Source organism: Aptenodytes patagonicus, chromosome 7, assembly GCF_965638725.1.
Source record: "Aptenodytes patagonicus chromosome 7, bAptPat1.pri.cur, whole genome shotgun sequence".
NCBI lineage: Eukaryota > Metazoa > Chordata > Aves > Sphenisciformes > Spheniscidae > Aptenodytes > Aptenodytes patagonicus.
In genome coordinates, this window is record NC_134955.1 from 41871937 (window position 1) to 41889338 (window position 17402).

Consider the following 17402-nt stretch of genomic DNA (forward strand, 5'->3'; position numbering starts at 1 on the left):
AAATGAAGCTCTCCGGGTCAGTTTCGAAAAGCTGATTCTCTATAATTTTTTTACATTTCCATAAAAAACCTGTTTGGATTTTATATAAAATTCTTCAACAGAAACTTCTGATATCTCCAACTAAATAATTTTCACAATTTGTGGTCCTTGACATATCATGAAATCTGGTTCTTCAAGCTTATACATGTGCGCGAGGGAGACATAATCTATATTATAGTCCATCGGTTAGACAATCTAATTCAAAACAATATGAATTCTGAAAATTTCCGAAGTATAAAGTATGAATAATTGATGGATTTACTTGGTAATGAAACAGAGTCAGCTTATTCCAATAGCAATTAATTACTTCATAGCATGGAGGCTGCTGTGATAAAATAACAAAGTTAATGCTGAGCTTTAGTGGTCAGTCTTCTTAGACTTCTGTAGTAAATTACCATCTCTTTGGTAGATATATCTTATCTACAATATGTTCAATGACAGTGTCCATTCTTCTGTAACACCTAAGGTACCAGGAGTGTCTGTAAAAAGTTGCAGAAACATGGACTATAATGAATCAAAATGTGACACCCCCCTTGTTCCCTAGTGAACTGAAATACATGGAAGCTGTTCTTCAAATAGCCAAGAAGATTTAATCACGCATATTATGAACATATTCTAAATGAAAATGCTGTAAGCACCTCTCAAAAAGGAATGTCTGTCATGTGCTAAAATACGCTAAAGTGCTCAGGCAGGTTTTTTTCTGTTTCTGAAGACTACAAGCTACTATTATATCAAAATATCATTGGCACTAAATTAAACTTGTGTCTGTTTGTACGTAGGGTTGAATACAGGGGCTGTTTCCTACAGATACAGATGGTTTAATGCTTGCTGCTATGCGTTGTTGTAGGTGCTTTTTGAATCTAGAGCCAGTCTTTGGTATTGTAAGAGAACCTTGTTTGGACTAGATAAACATAATTCTTTGTCCTGAACCACACACATGTTCTTAAATATATCACATGTGCATTCTTAAATATATCATCTGTACCACTAAAATACATGCTTCTTATACATCGTTAGCAGAGGAAACAAGTTCATTTTGTGGTACACTGAAATAATTGAAGTCCAATTAATATTTTGAATTTTCCAAAGGGACTTTGTAAGCCAAAGGTGTGTAATGGTTGCAAAGAGAACAGAATTTGCCAGTTCACATAAAGTACCTTTATCATCCTTCATGGTACCGAATACATTCTTACATCAAGGAAAGTGAGAGAAACATGAAACATCACCTTGGTCTTAAAGTACCTAAAAATCTTTCATTTAAAGACAAGCATATCCTTAAACATGGTCTCTCTTATAATTTTTAACTCTGGTGAGTCACTTACACATCATGTGTTTCATGAATCATTATTCAAATTTCTCTCTGCATTCCATTCATAACACCTGTTAATAATTATCAGTACACCTGTATAAATAATCAGCACCTGCACATGTGAAGAGAGATCTCATCACATATTGCTAACAGCAATAACTCTGTTCTTTTTAGATGTAGAGCTGTGTCTCTTAATGCCCATGTTCTAACTTAATGCTTTATTGACCCGGTTTCAAATGCAATGTAACAGCTAAGTTTTACTTTTCAGTTAATTATCTGAAATGGCAGTAACCATTAATAATTACTATTTCTAACTGTTTTCTATATTTACTGTATTTTAAATGTTGAGGGGGGAGCAGTTTACCTTATATTATTCCAGGAACTGTAGATGAGAATAACAGAAATATTGCAAATGAAGATGACACTAAGGGGCTTGACTCCTCACAAAGTATGTTTTCACCAGTTAATAGCTGATTTAAATTTATGTGAGAAAAATATTAATATTAAGATTGAGTTTTAATTGAACTAATTGCTCTTTGCAGTAAATTTCTTCTTTAAAGAATAAATCTAAGGCTGACTTTCAACTTCCTCATTCTGGCAAGCATTACCTTTTACATTTTTTTATGGCAGGAGAGATTAGAAATCTCAGTTGAACACAAGGCCTTGTTGGTTTAGCCACAGAACTAAAATTTAATGAGCCCTGATCCCAAAGAGCTTTCAGTCTAAACAAGTGGGGTAGGCCACACATGGGAGAATTCACGAGAGATGCAAAGTGACTTGGGATCACACTGAGCAGATCAATGGCAGAGACAGGAGTAAAATCCAGGATTCCTGGGACTCATTTTATCTCTTGGGTAACACTGCTGGGTAACAATTGCCCAGGATTTAGCAGTATTTGGTATTAATTTAGTTTAGGACTATTCATTTCAAGTTAAACTCTGGTGCTCAGTATTGCTTTCGGACAAATTGTGTTCTAGAGATCTGCTGTACTCGGTATGTCAGTTTAATCTGTTACTACACAACAGAACAGGGGCTTCTGTATCTCAGCTCCTGTAATCCAGAATAGTCCATTTGAAGATACTTTTTTCTGCTAATGCAATTATTACTTTAATCTGTAGCTATCAAGATTTTCAGCGGTATTTATTTTGGAGTCATGGAGTACGACAAGCCTTTAAGGAGAAATCCCATTTCCAGAAGTTAAAGGTAATTACTTTCCCCAGTCAAAAATTTAGCTAAAGCAAGGATTGCTTCACCATGGGGGGGAAAGAAACCCTAAACAGAATAGTTTCTGCTGTTGTCTTTCTCCACTATGCAAGCCTAAAGAGGCTGCAAGCCAACACAGTGCAGTATTTAGGCTTGAGTCTTTCTGCAGGTAAACTGCTCCAGCATTTTCTCAAAGCAGTCTGTGAGGTCCACTATGCTATATATAAAAATATAGATGCAGTAGGACCTTTCTATTTTAACAAGGAAGCAGCTAAATACTGAGCACAGTAACCTCAAAAACACTGTCAAGTTTCTGGGAAAGCTGTAAAGAAGACCTTGAAATACTAATGTAGGAAACTACTTTTGAGGAAGTGCTTTGCTCTCTATAGTCCTTAAGACAGTGGCTATGAAACCAAAGGAAAAAAAGCTCTTTTATGAAACTGGCATCCTGTTTAATGGTAGTGTGGTTGGGGAAGTGTGGTCTGAATTTCAGTAAAGGAGCTTTACATGATGTATCCCTGTAGCCCACAGATAACATGGGATTCTATTCCTTAAAATGTTTGTTTTTATCAGCATTTTTATTATGCCAGAATGAGTGAAGTTTGGTTACCCCTGAAAAGTGTAACTATATTTCAAGCAAAATCAAAATATCACAGAAAGAAAATAACACTCCTAATCTGACACAAGAGACCAAGCTGACTGCAAGCATAGATACCAGTATGAGATTTTAGTCCAATTGGGATTGACGAGAATGTCATACAGACAGCTGCAAAAGCATCTAAAACCAGGGGGGTTTGTACACATAACAATGAAAGCAGAAGAAATATCAGTATAGGCCTCAGCATGCCCCTGGGTGACCCAAATTTAGGGAGTTTGAGGGGATTACATCTTTCTCTATACTAGTTTACTTTATAGCACTTAATGAAACAATTAAGAAAAACTGGGGGTTTTTTAAGAAAACATGAGGCCTAATCAGTGTTCTCCGTGACCGTCATTTTCTAACAAACTACATGGAAACCATTTTCACTAGACAGACGTAAAGCAGTAATTCTCTTTGTTATCTGCTGACATGGACTGGATTTCAACCTGCAATTGGCAGTTGCTAATCCTGGAAGAAGCAATCCATGCCCAGGTTTCCTGGATTTTGCTGCCTTAAAAGTGGTTAGCTATCTTTTGCTTTTGGGCTGATAATGGGAGGGGAGGCTGTTCTACTTTTGGGTTTTTTTTTCTGAAAGCAAATGAAAGATAAAAATTGGATTACTTGCTATACATGGAGGAAGTTTTGACCTTTATAGTTTAGACTTAACATTGCTATAATGCTTCAAGTTGTTTACTTAAAAAAACTTTGTCTTTTTACTTTTTACTGTTGCTAAAACATTAATATTTTGGGAGGAAGTCTGCAGCCTTCATGCAAATTCAACAGCACTTGCTTCAGCAAGTGTTCTTGGTGGTGCTGCCCATGTGGGTGAATCATATGCACTGTTACAATATGCACACAATGATTTTTAGACTTCTTCATACTTTTTGGTTATGCAGAAGTAAACCTGGAATGAAAGAGGAAACACGGAGAGGAAATTGGATTAAACAACAATTTTGAGATCTGAAGCTGTGAACGCATTTTAAACACAGAATGAGTCATCTACATGTATGTTTGGTTTATTTATTTTCTTAATTGAATATCAGGCTGAAATCGGCAACACTTTATGGCATAGCTTAATTTAACATATTTGACTATGATTATACTGATACAGTTGACTGTTAATCTAATTTTTGGTTTATAGAAGTACAGTTACCATAGAGATGTTATTTAGAATGAGATTCACTGTGAGAGATTCACAATAGTTTTAATTTTCCAGCATATTTGAGGTCACATTAATATTTCATCAATGAACAGTCTGCACAGTAAAGAATCATGACTTAACTGGTCATCAGTGATGAAGTGATAATATTTTCTTCACAATCCAAAAAAGTACTATTTAAAAGATAACATCAAATGCTAAAGACAAGGACTATTTCAGTCAAAAAGAAAAATGTTTTCTTGTTTGTATATTCTTCATCCCTTGCAGGAAGAAGAAAGCTTTTGTATCAGTAGAAGTGGATAATTGTTATTCAAGAGTATAATTATTAATATGGGCTTCCTACACACAGCTCAGGCAAAGAATTTCAGTTCAGATTCAGATTATTTAATTAATCAGTGGTAGTGGGGTACAGTTGTGATGCCCTATGTATAGCCTTGCTATCTTACATATTTTTGAATAATGAATGTATAATGATGATATGCAAATTTTGACTTTTTAATAACTGCTATGATAATGTGTCACCTAATTTGGACCACTTTTGTGCACCAATTTCTAGTAATGAAAAATTGCACTTTGGTTCCATCTGTGGTCTTATCAGAATATAAAGTAAAAGGCTAGTAGTACAATAGTCCACTGCAGTTGATAGAGCTTCTAGCTGAGATTCTTACGCATGACTGCCTGGAAATGAACCATAAATAAGCATGGCTTGATGAGCTAAAAAGAGCACTATGCAATGTCAAACAAAAGCCTATATCTGAATCTCTTGTCTCATCTCTCATTACTAGTATAGACAAAGAATTGGACATGCAAAGGAGAGGGAGATACTAATTTTTCTGCATGCTAAAGTAATTTTATACTTGGTAATTTACTGCTGGTCAAGAGATGATTTTGAAATATTAACTCAAAACTTGCTTGGAAGATAAGGGACAGAGCCCAGCAGACTTGAATATTACAGAAGGAATAATGAAATATAATATTAAGAACATTTAGCATTTTGTGCTAAAGTCTTTATTTTATGTCTTTACTATCCTAGGGTTGTAGCTAATCCTAACAAAAATAGTTTGAGAGGCTGTAATAAATTATTTGTGTACAATTCAATTAAGCATTTGTGATTATATGAATTTGTAATGCTGTGTAATGTTTTGAATATTTATTGCATATCTATTTTATGTCGAGCATATTGTTATACCCTCTAGGACATTTTGCAGAAGACATTTCATTTGAAGTGTTATTTCCTGATGGAACAAGCGGAAGTATAGTTCTTCTCTATTACTTCAACATGTAATAGTACCCCTCTCTGCTACATAGTCAAAGATGTTATCTAGCTAACCTTCTGTCCAATTAAAATCAAACATATCAGGTATGAATATAGTAACTCAAGCTAGTGATGGTCTAACTACTTACTTCCTTCATACTTAAAATGTTTCCTTTGATTCACAGTCACTATTTTACAGCCTTAAAATTGCAGGTAGGGAGTATGATTGTATATTGATCAAATCTGAATCTGGACCCAAAAGAATAGACTTCTAGGTCACATTTGCCTCAGAGAGATTGTAAAACAGTGCTATTTATATTCATTTAGCTTACCATTCTTCCCTATGGGGAAATATTTAACCTTCAACCTCTTGGGCAAACTGCAGTCTATTAACTGTCCATCAACGAATCTTCATCAAATCTACCAAAATATCCAAAGAACTGATCTGTCATGGAATGATTGCACAGAAAAAAAAAAATAGAAGCTGTAGAAATCTTCATCCAAATAGAAGATATATTTATTTTACACTACCTTCTCTAACCTAAGTGCACAGCAGCATGGAAATTTGTACGAGAAAGCAAATATATCCCACAAAAAGATCCATCCAAAAATATTGTGGCAAAACAACACCAAAAAGTATCCAATCAACCATACACAAATGAGGTACCAACTGTATATGTCTCCTCCTTCGGGGGAATGAAAATGCAAATAATCTGTAACGGATGTTATTCATGTTGCTTAGTACACTGCTGTGAGCTGTTCAGATCTGATTATGATAAGTACAGTGTGCAAATATATAAAGAACAGAATAAAAATATTTATGAAATGAGCTATAGCACCCAGTAAGATGAACAGTACTGACACTTCAAAAAAATCAAACGTCTGTTACAACATTTTATATTATTTTTGTACATGAAAAGAATTGCTTTTGTCATTTCTATAATAATTCACAAAACATCACATAGAATACACAAAAGTAAGTCCCTAATACAACAGGAGGAATGCTTTTTCTTTTTTGGGGTTGTAGGAGTAGTTACAGGAAGCACCACAAAGGAAATCTTTCTCAAAAACTGAAATTACGTAACTTGTTTGAATCTTGAATTGGTTTGAATAAATACCTGCCTTCCCTTCTGTTCTCAAAAATTCCATCATTTTCTTGAGTTTCCTTTTGGTGTGAGAAGTACCCTTCAAGTTATCTGTCATCCTCAAATCTCTCATCATGGGTCTTCCACAGGGCCAGACATACTCAGTGCCTTCTGAGCTACCAGATTACCTCGGACTGAATCTTGCGTGCCTCTGAGTAAAGCAAGCTGAAAAGCATTAGCTTCTGGCAGTTACCATCAGCAATTTCACTTTTTTATTCTACAAGGGTAAAATAATGGATAAAGTAATTGTTTAACCCAGCTTTCATCTCTCTCCTAACTCCATAATTGGCAAGCTGCCAAGCACATGAAAGATCCAAAAAGGTAGCCATAGGTGCCATTACTGGTTGTTGGTCACTGAGGCCCAGCACTATATTTAGAGGAGGCAGTGAGGGTTTTTTTATTTCCCAGATGAAGACACTAGCCTTAGGCTAAAGATTGGTTTGGTCTTTGTAATGGCTATTAAAAAGGTTCCATCCTGTTTGCTGACAAAGATTTCACTTACCCTAATAAAATCAGTTCTGCATCACAGACATGTGCTAAGATGGTAGAATTGACCTGTCTGGTATCTTCTTTGCTATGAAGGTTTTTTTAGTACTAGTATCATTTCCACACCCACACACACACTCCCCCCCCAGATTAGCTCCTAAATGTTGACATCAGCTCTAAGAACTAGGGAAACTTGTATTCATTTGCATGACTGAAAATGTGTATGTCCTCCTGCAAGGGGAGGTGAGGTGGCTTCTTCCTTTATCATTACTTTGGTCTACCACTTTCACAGCATCAGTCCTTCAACCCTTTATCCTTAAGCTCACTCTGTTATGCTCAAGTATTTGCAACAAAGGTATTCAAAGTAATTTTTAGGTGCTTAGCTCTTGCTCACTTCAGGGTTGAATGTTCTTGAAATTATGGGTCTTCCTAAGCATCAGAGGAGAAACTTCTTTCTTGAAGACACAACAATTAAATGAAAACAGTTGTTATTGTGCCGCCTTTTTCATATTTTATTCTAACAAACAAACTAGTTTTCTCTTTCTTCCCTAAACTGTACCAGTTGTCTCATCAGAAATACTAACCGGTGAGGAACGGCTGGTAACAGTATCATGTGATACAGCAAGCTAAGAAATCATTGTGTGTCATTTTCCCATGCAGTAAAAATACATTAGAGGTTTCCTCTGAAAAGTCAAAGATTGTAACTTTTAAATTATAATTCTAGCTAATTTCACTATGCAAAAAAGTTAATTTTTCTACCCTTTTAATGGTAGAAATAAAAGGGTAATACCCTTTAAATTTATTTTGAGTAGAAGTATTTGCATATCAGATGTTTTAAGTGAAACAAGTCTGTTCTTAAGGTTGGTGCAAGGACCACCAAGAGTCATCAGAGCTACAAACTGACTACACAAAAGCCACAAAATGGCAAGGAACTTTTTCAACTCACACAATGCAATTCTCCAGTAAGGAGCTGTCTATTCAGTATCTTGACTTACACAACCTTGCATCAAGAGTACATGCTATATTTATTCATCAATAGGAAATGGCTTGGGGAGGGTAAGGAGAAGAGAAGAAGGGATATTTCCCAGTTTTTAACTCATCCTGGTCTTCCTTTTACCATTGCTCAAATCCAGTGTTACCTTTTGAAGTATCAAACCTGACTGTCATTTTACATACGGAGGAAGAAATCTGGGATCCAGCAGGCAAGTAGCTGCACCATCGTTCAAGCCCTTCTCCTCTTGACTCAATAATCCATACAATTTGTATTTCACACCCAGAGTACAAACACTATGGTGGCTGACTTTATGTCACCCTGGATGACTGTAGAATACACATGGGTTTACATCACACAAAGCACGAATGATACTATCAGGTTAGAATTGTGCAGTCAAATCCTAGCCCAGTGGTTCTTTAGTTCAGTGATATATTGTTGGGGGTTTTTTATTATCTTATCACTCTCAGGTATAATTTACTGAAAGAAGAAGCCAATACTGTGTCTTGCATAGGTAGCATTTATCCCTTTAACCTTAAAAGGTTATATGAATTTGTAACTGAGTGGGTCTTTCCCAATATTTTTTTCTTGTTTGTAAGAGTTTGCGTGCTGTTTTTATAATGTTTTCATTGATGTCAAGACCTTGATATAAAAACAAGACTAGCACTGTACTAATTTACCCCATGGTCTCCTGTGACTTCCTTTGCCTCTCTCCTTGAGCAACCGGCATAACTGCAGGACTGTTTACTCCATGGTTTATTTCCCCTTTATCTTTGATGTCCCAGGATGTCAAAGGTTGTGAATTTAATATTGATTTTATAAAGTACTTTTACTGTAACATGTCGGTTAGGATTAGCCTCAACCTTGAGGAAGCTCAGGCACTGAGCTGGATTTGCACGCAATGTGGCTTTCCGGTTCTCAGACTCTTTTCCCGAGCGAATGCTTTATTTATAAGAGTGACAGTGTGCTGTGAAAGCAGGGACAGCACACAGCCCCCAGCTATCTCTGTGTCTTGTATACACAACGTCAGTGCCCTGTGTATACATTAGGCTTGAAAATGTAAGTGGATCAGAGAGACGTATCATTTGCTGGTATGTAAACAGACAGATGAGTTTATAGATCGCATTAAACCCCAGTGGCTGTAACTAGTGGAAGAGGCTTCCTGGAGTCCCATCCCCCATCTCGCTCCTCCTTATTCCTCCTTATACCATCAACACCAACACCACGAGCTGGACTCACCTCCTTTAGGGAGCAAATAAAGGCATCTTTCCAAAGGAGGAATCATAGCTGAAGAATATTCTTGCCTTGATCTTGTTCCCTTAACCTTTTATTGCTCCTTTGAAATGGCAGGTGCTGTTGGCGGAATGTATTAATCCACAGATTAATCTGCTGTCTTTTTGTAACTCATTATTGATCCTTCACTCAGTCCCAACAAAGGTGAAAAGTTTGTCTTGATTTCTCCCTTTTTTCTCTCTTTTTTCCTCCTTCTGTTACTATATACTTTTGGGAAAGAAAAAAAAATGCAGTTGCCATATTTTGTGTCTAAAACAGTTGAGGTAAGGTTTCTCCAAAGACTGATAATGCTGAAGCTTGGAATTACACTCTCAGGGGGCCAGTCACCAGTTTTCTTGTGTGTTGAGCAAATCATGCCAACTGATTACACACTGTTAATGAAAGATTAACTATTTAATGCATTAGCTTTTTGTGAGCACATAGAACAGCTGTGCACTTGGGCTATGTCTGCCCCATTCATAGCATGTTTGATTTCTTATAGCTCCCCAGTTGCTCTGAGCTTGCCTTCCTCCTCAGCTGGGACTTGAGTTAGCTTAGGTCTTCTGAGCATGTTGAAAATATCTCTTGTTTGGTTCATTAATTATTCCATAAGCCTTGACGTTGAAGCCTATGTACACTTAAGGCAATGCATAAATAATAAAGAAGTTATTATTCTTTATATACAGCATATATTGCTGATTATAAAACATCATTCATGTAGCTGCATTTTCATTCTTTTTAATGTGTTATGTTGCTCTGCCTAGGTATATATGACAGTTCCAGTTTTGGTTTAAGCCATTTTCATAAAATATAAGCCATTCCAGTGTAAGACCTGCAGGAGTTCATAAATAATTTTGCTGAGCTTTAGCAATTGAAGAAGGAAGAAGGAATGGTAAAATTTATCTTATTTTCCTCTTTTCTATAATGTGACAAATAAAGAAACTACAGAGCAACATTTGTGATTTCAGTTGTTGCAGGGAACAAATTGGAAGCATAAAACTGAAAAGGACTTTCATGTGTGTACAGATAGGTACACATATACCCTTAGTGCTTCCTATTTATACTGGAAACGAGACAGCATTTTTGGTGAAATCTGGCAAGCATGACTTCAGATGATAAAGACAAGGTCACAAAAATTTTCGCATGAATCTGCATAATCAAACTCCAAAAATAACATTTCAAAACTTAAATTCAGTAAGCTTTTCCTTTGGTGTCCACTCTCCCACTTCTTACCCCTGAGAGAGACACTGAGTGGAAATAGCCCCAGACAATCTTTTATATATTTCTCTCCAGGATAAAAAGACATGAGTGTTCCCAATGTTATGTTAAAGTGAAAATTTCCACGCTGGATATCAGCGCATAGAATTTTGGACATTATGTCAACTAAATAATCAAATGAAGTCTCTCAAGCATTTTGAGTGCAGCTTGTCACTACTACCAATGTTACAGTAAGCCCATAAATATTTGATATACTTGAGAGCAGCACCTTTTCTGTTTCCTTTGCATTAGGTACACAATGTATGATCTCTGGTTTTTGTAGAACTCAAACATTGCTTTATGTCTGTCTACATAATACGATGTGCTTATTTTTTCAGACAATATATTTAGTAAGAAAATTACCTTCAGAGATTTCTGACTATATTTAATAGAGTATGTACTGAATAAACAGGGATAATGTGTCAATCTGTAGGAAAAATTTCAGTTGGCTAAATTTTCATTCAGTTTTTATGGAATTCATACATACAAGCTATGTTGAAATATCAGTGAGGATTTACTTTAAAACTCAATAAAAAACACTGAAATGGTGTTCCCCAGGGCTCAGTTTTGGGGCCGGTCTTGTTCAATATCTTTATCGATGATCTGGATGAGGGGATTGAGTGCACCCTCAGTAAGTTTGGAGATGACACCAAGTTGGGCGGGAGTGTTGATCTGCTCGAGGGTAGGAGGGCTCTGCAGAGGGACCTGGACAGGCTGGATCAATGGGCCGAGGCCAACTGTATGAGGTTCAACAAGGCCAAGTGCCAGGTCCTGCACTTTGGCCACAACAACCCCATGCAGCGCTACAGGCTTGGGGAAGAGTGGCTGGAAAGCTGCCTGTCGGAAAAGGACCTGGGGGTGCTGGTTGACAGCCGGCTGAACATGAGCCGGCAGTGTGCCCAGGTGGCCAAGAAGGCCAATGGCATCCTGGCCTGTATCAGAAATAGCGTGGCCAGTAGGAGTAGGGAAGTGATCGTGCCCCTGTACTCGGCCCTGGTGAGGCCGCACCTCGAATACTGTGTTCAGTTTTGGGCCCCTCACTACAAGAAGGACATTGAGGTGCTGGAGCGTGTCCAGAGAAGGGCAACGAGGCTGGTGAGGGGTCTGGAGCACAAGTCTTCTGAGGAGTGGCTGAGGGAACTGGGGTTGTTTAGCCTGGAGAAAAGGAGGCTGAGGGGAGACCTCATCGCTCTCTACAACTACCTGAAAGGAGGTTGTAGCGAGGTGGGTGTTGGTCTCTTCTCCCAAATAACTAGCGATAGGACGAGAGGAAATGGCCTCAAGTTGCGGCAGGGGAGGTTTAGATTGGATGTAAGGAAAAATGTCTTTACTGAAAGAGTGGTGAAACATTGGAACAAGCTGCCCAGGGAAGTGGTTGAGTCACCATCCCTGGAGGTATTTAAAAGACACGTAGATGAGGTGCTTAGGGACATGGTTTAGTGGGTGGTGGTGTTGGTTGCTGGTTGGACTCGATGATCTTAGAGGTCTTTTCCAACCTCAATGATTCTATGATGCTATTCTATGATTCTATGAAATTCCAAACTTTGTAATTAATTTTTTATTACTAAAAGTAAAGCAAATGTTTATACAGATTTGTAATACAAATTCAGTATGCTTTAATTGACAGTTTTCTAACCAAATAAACATTCAAATGATAAAACTGTTCAAAATATACACTTATATTTTTCAGACTTTGCACATACCCCATCATATTAAAGTTCTGTGGCATCCAAGTTTTCCCTGCGCAGTGTGCTAACTACAACACATCAGAAAAGCGGGACTTTGGAGAATGCCTCACTCCATGAAAATTATCCATGCATATGTGCAAATCCATTCACAGGGTATTTTTTATGACTATTATTCAGGTATATATATTATTTCATGGAAGCACATACTCAAGGGATTTTTAACAGATCAGTTTTTATGGGTGGATGTCTTCTTTTCTTTTGCATGCTAAAAAGAAAAACAGAAACCAAAAAATCCTTCGTACATTGCAGCCCGAGCTGTAAGCTGTGAGTTAGGGACTCTTCTGTCACGGACCAACCAAAGACTGACAAAACTGTTAGCAGACTTCTAAGACTTTATGCGCAAAGTTTCAAAAAAAATGTTAAATTAATTTCATAGCACACTTATAAAGTATGGAAATGTTACTGCTGCTTCTTCATACAGCAGCAGGAGGCACAGAAAGTCTAATACCTCCTAATGTCACCCAAAGACTCTGTGGTGCGGTCAAGAATTGAATGAAGGTCTCCTGAATCCCTTTCACAGCAAACCGGTTTGCTTTCATCCAATAATCCCTGACTGCCAGAGGCTGTTGCAGGGTGGCCTAAATTAAAGGAACCCTGAGGTAGTGTTAATTTGTGCCATAAGGTCAAAGCAGTCTCTATTAACCTGAGGGCTTTATTAGTACAATGGTGGCATAGTCACTTTTGCTGTTTTTTTCCTGTTGCTCAGCTGAGCACAGCCTAGCCAGTCCTAAACACTGGACATTGAGGTGTTCAAATTTATTTGCAATTAGAAAGTCTTGAACAACAATTTATGCTAACAAAGTTCAGGCTAAGGTTGTTAATGAATTGTTTATATTTTGTGGTGTATGGCAAGAATACTGTAAAAATAGCTTGTTTCTACCCTAGTATTGAATATCTACATTTTTAAAAGAAAAAACTTAAAGTTAACTAAACTACTGACTATTCACCATTTTTGCTTTGTTTTTTTCTCTGAAGAATAGTACTTCTACAGTGCTGGTGGGAATGTGAATGCTTGTAAACAGCAAATAATGAGGTGTATAAGGATTGTTAATTTGAATAGCCGTTCAAAATTTGAACAAATGCTTATGAACAGTCTTTAGAAATATTTGACCAGCTCCTCCTATATATACTGCAATAATACACACATGGATGAATTTCAGTATATATAACATCAGGTTTTGTATATTTATGCATTTTCTCATTAAACCATGAAGTGGATTTGTCCCATCTGCCATGCTATTGACTTTAGGCATTAGCAAAGATAAATATAAACACAGTGATTACCTCAAAAGTACTGTAGCTGTACAGTTCAGCTGCGATGCTGTCTTCATCGTTTGGGGCCAGATCTTGAGTGTCAGCTCTGACTTCAGCATTCTTACTGCTTACAAAGGCATTGGTGGATGGATGAGAAGGAAGGCTAGGATCTGGCAGGAAAAAAACTCTCTCTGTTCTTCACAAAGAGAAACCAAACATTTTTCCTAATCTTTCAGTGAATTAAATTTGGAAATGGGGCCATAAAAGCATTGTCATGTTTTGTAAGTCTAGTGTACTAACAACAAGCTACAAAACCCAACACCTTATATGTATCAGCTACATGTTTGCATGTTGGCTGTCTCAACTTCAAGAATGACTCCTAAAGTTACATCCCACTTTCATCCTAAGTCTGTTGGAAAATTGTTGTCAGTTTGTGGAGGTTCTGCTTTGTGTGTTGGTAGTTGCTGTTCTTGCACTCAGAGCATCTGTGGGTTTAACTTTTCCCCTCTGCTTCTCAGAGCCACCCACACAAACTACCATTTTTCTTCTTCACCATATTTCTGTTTCTGTGGATTTTCAATTCTTTATTTATTCTTTTATTTTTATGTCTTTTCTGTTTGTAATTGCATGCTTTGATTTTGCAATTTAATGTGTACATTTGTTCTCAGTGGGAATTGGCCGTACTTGCTAGGAGGATGATACAACAATATTTCAATGTATTTTAACTGCATCTCCATTTAAGGTTTTGCACAAAACATCTTGCTAGAACTGATGCTTTAGTCAGGACAGAACATGCAGGACAAGCACTCATCTCAGGCCACAGTGGAGTAAACAGCTGTGTTCTTCACGTAATGATTGTTGGTGGAAGAGAATCTGGTACAGATACCTCAAAAGTGAGGCCACCTATTTTAATATAGCGAGGAATGTTTTGGTAAATTGGGTTACGTTTGAAGTTCAACCATACAAGCTGTGCATCCTTTGTCAGTGGAGGCACAGCTGTACTGAACTGCAACCACAGTCAACAGATTTTGACTGGCCAGCAACTTTAGGGAATCCCCCTTCGGCACAAAGCCAGATATCAAAATACTGGTTATACGTGCTCCTTACTGCCTAAGACTCTGCATTAGTTTATAACAGGAATTTCCTAATACTGTTTTTATAAAAGCAGAGGACAGAGGATGCTTTTGGTTCTTTTCAATGTTCATTCCCCCATTTCTTGATCCTTCCACCCAGTGCTACCACCACATCTTATTTTGCTCCATAGACATTCCTTCTTCCTAAATGCAGTAGCAGTGAGAGGCTTTAAATTTGTATGTCCCCATTGGGGCCCACTTCAGGGGGATTCTCGGGATGTCCTGCCTTCCCAAGGACAGGAAAGAAACATTTTTTCATGGAAGAGTAAAATTCAGACTAAAATCCAGACTAAAATCTGAATAAGAAGATAGGAATGATATCAAAACACCCCTGAAAATGTAGATAGGGCATTCTTTTCAGATCCCACTGATTCCCTCAAGTGTTTTCTAGCCAAGTCTTGTTTGGCTACTCCAGTCTTCTTGGCTTTGTATACTGTGCTAAAATTAACTACATCTTTGAAAGCCTTATTAAATGTCATTGGATATATTCAAGCATTTACATGTTTTGGTGTTTTGCCTTGTTTTGAGCACTATAACTTAATCAGCAGTCATGTAGCAACATCCAAGTACAACAATAGACTTGTGTTCTATTTTTCATTAATTGAGATGGAGCTTGCACTGCCTTCCATTTCACTTGTATTCATTTCTCTTTTTTTCTATAAGCAAGCACAGAAATATATTTTTAATTAGCAATGAAATAATGTATGTAATAATATCAAGCTGCTTTCATCAAACCCCACATGATGATGACAGACGTTGATATTATACTCAATTTGGAGTCTCTCCTATTTATGTCATGTTACATTTTTCAGGACTTGGAAGGCTAACCCCATGATCTATCTTAAACAGATGCAAATTAGGATTATAGCCAAAATATATTCTGAACCAGGAAATGTATTACTGAGTGTTGTGATAATGGCTTCTTTAATACCTTGAAAAATGAATATAATATGCTACTTTCATTTTCAGAAATCAGTTGCAAAGTGTTGTATACTAACCAGAATTTTCAGTATTGAGGCCTTTACTTTTTTCCAAGAAAACTCACCATTTGCTGTTCAGAAATGCAATTGGTTATTTCACAATCTCTGTCCAGGCTTCAGATGAAAGAGTGTTTCAGTAGTAACCCTTGGAATTACCAAGGAAGAAATATTATTCACCTTTTTTATACACATCCATAACTTCTCAAAGTCCATCCATTTATATCAGTCTCTCTTGCTGTAAAATGAGGCTGAATTATAAAAGATCACTTTGAATATACTGACGTGGTAGATGTGTAGCATGTTTTAGTTACAGCTGCAGTTTTTGTAAAGATTTTTGAGGGTCACTCTGCACTTTTTTACTGTTTATTCCAATTTCTACTGTACAGGTATTCCTTCTTGGTAGGTATGTTTCCCAAGAGCACTCCTTTTTTATTATCATTGTACATCTTAGGCTCTCAGGAGCAAATCGTTAAGCAATTGTGACTGGGATTGTTACCAGTGAGAGCCCAATAAGCCTTTATGGCAAACAGGATTGGCAAGAATACTGTAAAAATAGCCTTTACAATGGCTCTCTGCCATTTAACAATATTGGGTGTAGCAGTGTGGCAAGCTATGTCAGTTGGAAGCTATCTCCAGAAAAGTTGTGTTTTATTTCAGTCTTTTTTCATGGAGAGGCAAGCTCTTTAGTTTGGGGAAATTGTACTTGAGGAAATGATCACTGTTAAAGACAATGGCAAAATTCTCAGTAATTTCATTAGCAGCCAGGCCTAACAACAAGGTGCTGACAGATAAATCTATGGCATAGTTTATTCCAGTACTTACAGTTCAGTGCTTAAACATGCTTATATGAAACTTTTTGCACTACTTTTTAAATACCAGATAACTATGTTATTTATAAAACGTTTTACCTAAGAGTTCATGCTCTAAGGAAAATGCTTATAGCTGTTGAAAGAATGACTTTGTCTTTGCAAACTATCTGCTTTTGTTTTTCAGGCTGGCATTTCTTCTAATGCTCATTAAAAAGGATTCTCAATTTCAGTCACTGATGTACTTAAAACCATTTTAATGAAAAAAATTTGTAATCCTTTATAATAATACTGTAAGTTTTCTCAGTCTCTTCAGAGGTAAAACAGCATAAAATTTTAATGCAAGCCTCTGCCTGGCTGTATTAAAAGTGTTTGGCCAGCTTTAAATCTGATTAGTGTAACTGTTACAGATAACAGTGAAATCACTTATGATCGTAGATAGTTATAGCAAATCAATATTAATATTCACAGTCCACACTGTAGTAACACAGGTGTGATACTTAAATGGACAGACACAACAATTCATTGTAATAAAGAATTTAATCTTTTTATTAGAATAATAGGCTTATCAATTCTCTGCTGTTAATTATACTTCATGTTAATAAGATCATATACAAATACCCTTTCAAGCAATACATTGTAAATATACCAAGCTACAGTTCCGTTTAGAGATGCACAACATGCCAAAAGTATCTGGCATCAGTATTTCCAGAAATGGACACAGA

At 36.9% G+C, this 17402-nt stretch overlaps 1 long non-coding RNA gene across 1 annotated transcript in view; it reads left to right on the forward strand.

Annotated features, from left to right (window-relative positions):
* Positions 1–4127: 4127 nt before the first annotated feature.
* LOC143162841 (uncharacterized) overlaps positions 4128–17402 on the forward strand; it is a 31443-nt gene continuing 18168 nt past the window's right edge. The window contains exon 1 of the long non-coding RNA XR_012995804.1: positions 4128–4196. This is a non-coding gene — a long non-coding RNA (uncharacterized LOC143162841). The remainder of the gene's footprint in view (positions 4197–17402) is intronic.